This window comes from Ursus arctos, unplaced genomic scaffold (assembly GCF_023065955.2).
Source record: "Ursus arctos isolate Adak ecotype North America unplaced genomic scaffold, UrsArc2.0 scaffold_2, whole genome shotgun sequence".
In the NCBI taxonomy this organism is placed as follows: Eukaryota; Metazoa; Chordata; class Mammalia; order Carnivora; family Ursidae; genus Ursus; species Ursus arctos.
In genome coordinates, this window is record NW_026622874.1 from 48,793,401 (window position 1) to 48,800,529 (window position 7,129).

Here is a 7,129-nt window from a genome sequence, read left to right on the forward strand (position 1 = left end):
TATTTATTCTATTAGCTACCTGAATCAGATAACTTTATTTCCAGGACCTAGAAAATGCCTGCCATATGCAAACATGCCATATATATATTTAGTAGATAAATGACGCATGTCACTTACTCCACACCTCAGAACCATTTTACATTTTACAGCCTTGGCTGTAAGATCTTGAATGACCTGCTTCAGTTTCTATCTCCAAAATCCAATCTGAGCTACTTCCTTTTATTTTATTTTATTTTTTATGGAATATCTTTTTTTTTTTAAGTTTTACTTATTTACTTATTTTTAAGTAATCTCTGTACCCAACCTGGGCCTTGAAGTGATGACCCCAAAATTGAGTCCCATCCTCTTCCAACTGAGCCAGCCAGGTACCCCTGAGCCTCTTCCCTTTAACTGCCCAGACTCCAGCTATACTACCACTCTTTCTGTTTCTTAACTGTTCATCTTTTGGTTGTTTTGTTTGTTTTCTTTCTTTTTTTATTCTGTTCAGTTAGCCACTGTATAGTACATCATTAGTCTTTGATGTAGTGATCACGTGTTGTGATGGATTGTTCTTATCTCAAGGCAATTAAACATTCAATTCCTTCTTGCTGGAATATTTACTCCATTCATCACCTATTTTTCTTCTATTCATCTTTCATATAGCAACTTAAATTTAACTTTCTTAGGACTTTTCTGGTTAGTTTGTTCTTAGGGTTTTTTCCCTCTTAGTAATTATTTTACCTCAGAGATTTGAGCATATTTTCAAATTATAATTTTTTTATGGTTACTGTCTTTCCCCTATTATATTTTTAGCTCCATAAGAGCTCTTAAAAATCACTCTATATTCATATTCTGGTGTAGTGACCCCCACAAAGCATTTTCATAATGCCTATTAATAAATAAATAAAAATATTACATATTTTTTATCATTTATAGTCAATGTTATGTATAACAGTGCCTGATGTGTGAAGTGTAGGTTCAATACATATTTTTGAATGAACTAATTTATTTCATTTGGCCATTAATTTTTAACCCTATCTCTGTCCAGTTTAAGGTTGGATGTCATTCTTTCTTTTTTTTTTAAAGATTTTATTTATTTATTCGACAGAGATAGAGACAGCCAGCAAGAGAGGGAACACAAGCAGGGGGAGTGGGAGAGGAAGAAGCAGGCTCATAGCGGAGGAGCCTGATGTGGGGCTCGATCCCAGAACGCCGGGATCATGCATTGAACCGAAGGCAGACGCTTAACTGCTGTGCCACCCAGGCGCCCCTGAATGTCATTCTTATCCAGTTAAGAACACTATAAGCCTTTAGACAAATAATAGATATAAAAACAATAACAAATACATAATCGTAATACTAATATATAAATTTACCAACCATTCTCTATGTTCCATGCCATGAGCCAATTGCTGTAAATATTTTATCTCATTTAATTGTCATACTCAATGATGTAGATATTGAACTCATTTTTTAAAAGATTTTTAAAAATTTATTCATTCATTTGTTTATTCTTTTGAGAGAGAGCTAGGAGAACATAAGCAGGGGAAGGGGCAGAGAGAAAGGCAGAAGCAAGCTCCCTGCTGAGCAGGGAGCCCCAGGCAGGGCTCCATCCCAGGATCTCAGGATCATGACCTGAGCAGACTAAGCTACCCAGGTGCCCCTCAAAATCATTTTAAATAACAAATTTATTTAACAAACGTACAAAACTTGTCTCCATTTATATTGCTAGTAAGTAGCAGAGCTTGTTCTGCTTTAAAAACCAAAATACATGCTGATCTACAAACCCATGCTGTTTCATCTTTTCTTGGGAACTATCACTTGCAGTCTCTCTCAGTCTCTCTGTTTCCCTCTCAAAATGGTTAGACTTTAGTTACCTTTCCTGTTTTCATTTACACCCTTAAAAAATGATTCTATCACATGGAATTGTTATTACCAACAATGAAAGCCAGAGATGAAAAACATAATTCAGATTCTTAAATGAACTTAAATGGACTACAGAGATAGAAACAGAGAGTCATCACCAATATTTAAGTTGAGTGGAGAAAGGTGAATCCATGAAAGAACCTGGGAAACATTTTTATAGAAGTAAGAGATATATATAAGAAAAATGTTGAAAGAAACTAAAAGACGAGATTTTGCTAGATGAATGCATGGTTAAAATTATGAGATGATGTCCTAACAAGCATTTTGATAGCTAGGTTGTTACTGATGAGCCCAGCTGTTTCTTTGGAAAAATGGGGGCAGAGGATTTGTTTGGGAGGTTAGCACATGCATATAAGAGGAGAAAAAATAGATTGTAGGTAAAGAAGACTACCAGCACTGTGGCACATCAAGCGAAGCAGTATAAGATGGCAAAAGGAGAAAGTTAAGACAAAGAGGTTGTTTTATTTTAAGAATTTTAATGTTTCATATTGAAGATAGGAGATTCAATGCTCATAAGAAATAAAAAGAAGAAATGAGAAGATTAAGATCCGTGAGAGAGAGTGTGAACTTACTTGACAGAACTGAGCCTCAAGGGATGAATGAGGAAATATGATTCCAAACATGTGTGGATTCTCCTTAGATGGAGAAAAGGACACCTCTTGTTTGATAGAGGATGAAGGGAAACTAAGACAAGAAGGTTCATCTTTGCAAGTGAAATAAAAGGAATTTGAGGTGATTTGTTGATTTATCTTTTCCTCCAAAATAAGACTCAAGATCATTTGCTGACAGTGAGATGAGGGTTGGGCTGGCAAAATTTTTGATAATTCCAGAGACCGTTGGAAAGACTGGGAACATATGACAGTTTATTGTACAGTCTTCTGGTACGAACTGGATTTGGAACTCATGAAAATAATTGTATAAAGTACATAAATATATACTTTTATACTAAAAGTTAACTAAATTCTGGAAATAGAAATGGAGAAGAGTCTTGGTTGATTCAGAGTTTGAATTTTGGAGAGCAATTGTGAAAGAGCATCGAGGGGAGCAAGGGAGTTGATATCAGAAGACCAACTGATTGAGATGATCAATAATTATTTTATCAATTTGATAAGTATTTTATTTTATCTGTATTAAGCCTGTGGAGCCTTCCAATCCCTTAACTATTTGATTTGCTTCCAAATGGTTACTATCAATACATTTGCTTCCAAATACACCTTCTAGTCAATGCCCCATTACTTATACACTTGCTTTCAATTAATTAACTGCCTTGTGCAGTTTCCCTTCCCTGAAATCTATATTCCAGGGGTTAGAAATGTTGAGACAACCACAAAGAGGAGAGATACTGTAAATCCACAGACTTTATATCAGAAACTGCACAATAATCTCCTATGTCTCTCTCTTAGTCCTATTTCTTTCTTATTCTTTAAGGTAGCAATTGCAAGTTTTCTGATATTCATTAAACTACACTTATACACACACACACACACACACACACACACACGTTGGATGAGTAGTATGTACACATATATAATTTCTCATGTAAATCTTGTAGGGGAGACACTTACTTTAAAAACAAATCAGTTTTATAGCTTGGAGGACCACAGTGGAGGGGAGGGAAAATGGACGAAGTCAGAGAGGGAGACAAACCATAAGAGACTCTGACTCCAGGAAACAAACTGAGGGTTACAGACGGGAGGAGCGTGGGGGATTGGGTAACCTGGTGATGGGTATTAAGGAGGGCACGTGTTGTGAATATAGTAAGTGCTCTCATAATATAGTAAGTGCTCTCAAAATATAGTAAGTGCTCTCATCACAAAAAGACAGCACAAAGTAGGGGCACATAGCAGAAGCAACTAACACAGAAGTAGAAAGTCAGGGAGGATAAATAAAATCTATATTGAGATTTGTGATTGGAATAGTTCATCTTGCTAAAGAGTAGGGAATGTCAGATGATTCTAGACAGAGTCGAATGTGCCAACATCAGATCTAGCAAGATGCACTAAGAAGAAAAAAAAATTGTGCTGCAGAATAGCATATGATGAGAACTGGGGGGGTGAACCTGGAAGAACAATGTATTTGAGAAAACTTCTCTACAAAAAGACAAATGAACAATATGTGTTTTGATGAACAGTAGGCAACCAGCTAGCAGAGAAAACCAGGTTTGTAGAAAGAAAAATGTCCAAATTTACATGAAAGTGAAATGTCTATATTGGAATTTCCATGTGGTCTGCTCTGTGATGGTATGGTTTGAGGAGTGTACAGCTTGAGATTTTTTAGCAGCCGTTGTTACAGTTATGAACTGTACTAAAAACGACAAAAATAATGGACAGGTAAGGTTTTGAGCAGTACAGAAAAATATAAGGAAGAAATGAAAATCACCTGTTATTCTACCAGTCAGAGTTGCTTACACTTAGTATTTTAATAAGTTTCTATTAATTTTCTATACATATGAGAAGATGTCATTTTACACAATAAGGATCACATCTATTGATGTATCAAGTAGCCCTTAGAAACTCTTGTTCTTAAATTTTACCAAAGGTAGAGATTTTTAAAAAGGCATAGTCTTTTTGGTTTGCATGTGCACGTGCAAATTTTATGCAGTGATAGACTTGAGACAATTTCAGATCGATGCTTATTTCAGCATATTTCTACCTAGAAGTTATCTTCTGATGCAATGTCCTCAGATATATTCTCCTGGAGACGAATATACTCTCGAAGTGTGTCTCAAATGTGTTTTCATAAAAGGGCACTTAGGGCTGCTTTGGAAATTGGTATGATAATTGCCAAAATATTTGACCACTTAAAATCTCTTGATGAAATTATCCTAATCACATTCCTCACTGCCTGGGCTCTGTCACTCTCCCACTCTTTTGCTCTGTCACTAGTCTGTCTTCTTTCAGCCTGGACAAGAGTGAAAATGAAATTTCACAGGAAACAGCATTTATCCTCTTTTCTAATAAGTACAATTTAAAAGTGTAAAGTAGGGGCGCCTGGGTGGCACAGCGGTTAAGCGTCTGCCTTCGGCTCAGGGCGTGATCCCAGCGTTCTGGGATCGAGCCCCACATCAGGCTCCTCCGCTGGGAGCCTGCTTCTTCCTCTCCCACTCCCCCTGCTTGTGTTCCCTCTCTCGCTGGCTGTCTCTATCTCTGTTGAATAAATAAATAAAATCTTTAAAAAATAAAAAAATAAAAGTGTAAAGTATATAAGAGAAATAGGTGTCCTCAACTGACAAACACAGATTGTGTGAAAGTGTGTCTTCTCCTTTTGGCATCCTGAGTGATTTGAGCTATAAGGAGGAAAACAAACAGAATCTGTTTTAGAATAAAAAGATTTTGATTGAAATCAGACATACCCTTGTGATTTGGCAATTTGTTTAACTTAGCATATACTCTGCTTCCACATCTGTGAGATGGATTTAATGGGCCACCTTAGAAAAGTGTTTTGAAAATAAATAGGAGATGTTATATTTAAAGTGTATAATATATACTAGGAGCTAAAAAAAATACAACTTCATTTCCATTTCTTAATTTGGGATCTTTAAAACCCATGGTTTAAAATCCTCCCACTTAAAAAAAATGAAGTATAATTGACATACAATGTTATATGAGTTTCGGGCATAAAGCGTAGTGATTCAATATCTGTGTACAAGGCAAACTGAACACCACAGGTCTAGTTACTATTTATCACCGTACAAAGTTAATATGATTTTATGGACTGTATTCCCCATGCTGTACATTTCATCCCCATGATTTACTGATTTTATAACTTTAACTTTGTATCTCTTGTTCCCCTTTATCCATTAATCCCCTCAACTTCCCTCCCCTCTGGCAACCACCACTCTGTTCTCTGTATCTATGAGTCAGGGTTTTATTTTGCATTGTTTTTTAGATTCTACTTTTAAGTGAAATCCTGTGGTATATGTCTTTCTCTGTCTGACTTATTTCAGTCAGCAAAATACCTTCCAGGTCCACCCATGTTGTCACAAATAGCAAGATTTTATTCTTTTTTATGGTTATATACATACATACACACACTACATCTTTATCCATCCATCTATCAATGGACATTTAGGTTGTTTTCCAATCGTGGCTATTATAAACAGTGCATTAAACATAGGGGAACATAGATCTTTTCAAATTAGTGTTTTTGTTTTCTTCAGATAGAAATGGAACTGTTGGATCATATGACAGTTCTATTTTAATTATTTTTATTTTGGTGGAACTTCTATACTGTTTCCATAGTGGTGGCACCACTTTACTTTCCACCAACAGTGCGTGAGGCTTCTCTTTTCTCCACATCCTTGCCAACACTTGTCATTGCTTGTCTTGCTGATAACAGCCATTCTGACAGGGATGAAGTGATACCTCCTTGGGGTTTTGTTTGCATTTCCTTGCTGATTAGTGAACTTGAAGATCTTTTCATGTGACTGTTGCCATGCTTGGTCGTTAATACTCATTAAAAGCTTATTGTACTAACCTAAAACATTTAATGTAGAATCACTTTTAAGTACTTTATTAATTATACATAAGAAATGTATTAACCTGTAGATTCCTATTGTTGCCGTAATTCTAACAGATACTTCTGTAGTAGTTCTTTTCCCAGGTTGTAAAAACTGGTACATGTCATAATCTACTAATCTGAATGCCCACTTATCATTAAAGAGATAGCTCAAGGTGGATGCAGCAGGTCAGCTTTCTCAACATCCTCAAACTTTCTTAGCAATCTCTCTGTATCATATCATAACACACTAACCTTTTCTCTTTTAATAACTTACCAAATTATGGAAATAATATTTTTTTGCCTTACCTGACTAAATCTGCCAGTAGATGGCTATCATCATGAGAAAAGCATTATTATAACTCCAGTGCCTATAATAGAGAAGGATGTCAATTATGGTTCCTTAATAGCTGAAGGAATATATAGAGAAAATAATGAGAATAATGAGGGAAAACTATAAGGTAAAATAATTACAAAAGTAATAATGAATAAGTAGGTTTATAGCAATTTAAAGATCGCTATGTGGATGCCTTTTTTTTTTTTTTCATGGATGCCTTTGATAAGTTCAATTAGTTTCTGAAGTAAGATACCAGGTGTATTGTTTAATAGGCAGTGTAACAATTTAAAACTATTTTGCTTAAAATGTGTATTTTTTCGTCTATTAGAATTTAATATGGGTTTTGGGGCACCTGGGTGGCGCAGTCGTTAGGCGTCTGCCTTCGGCTCA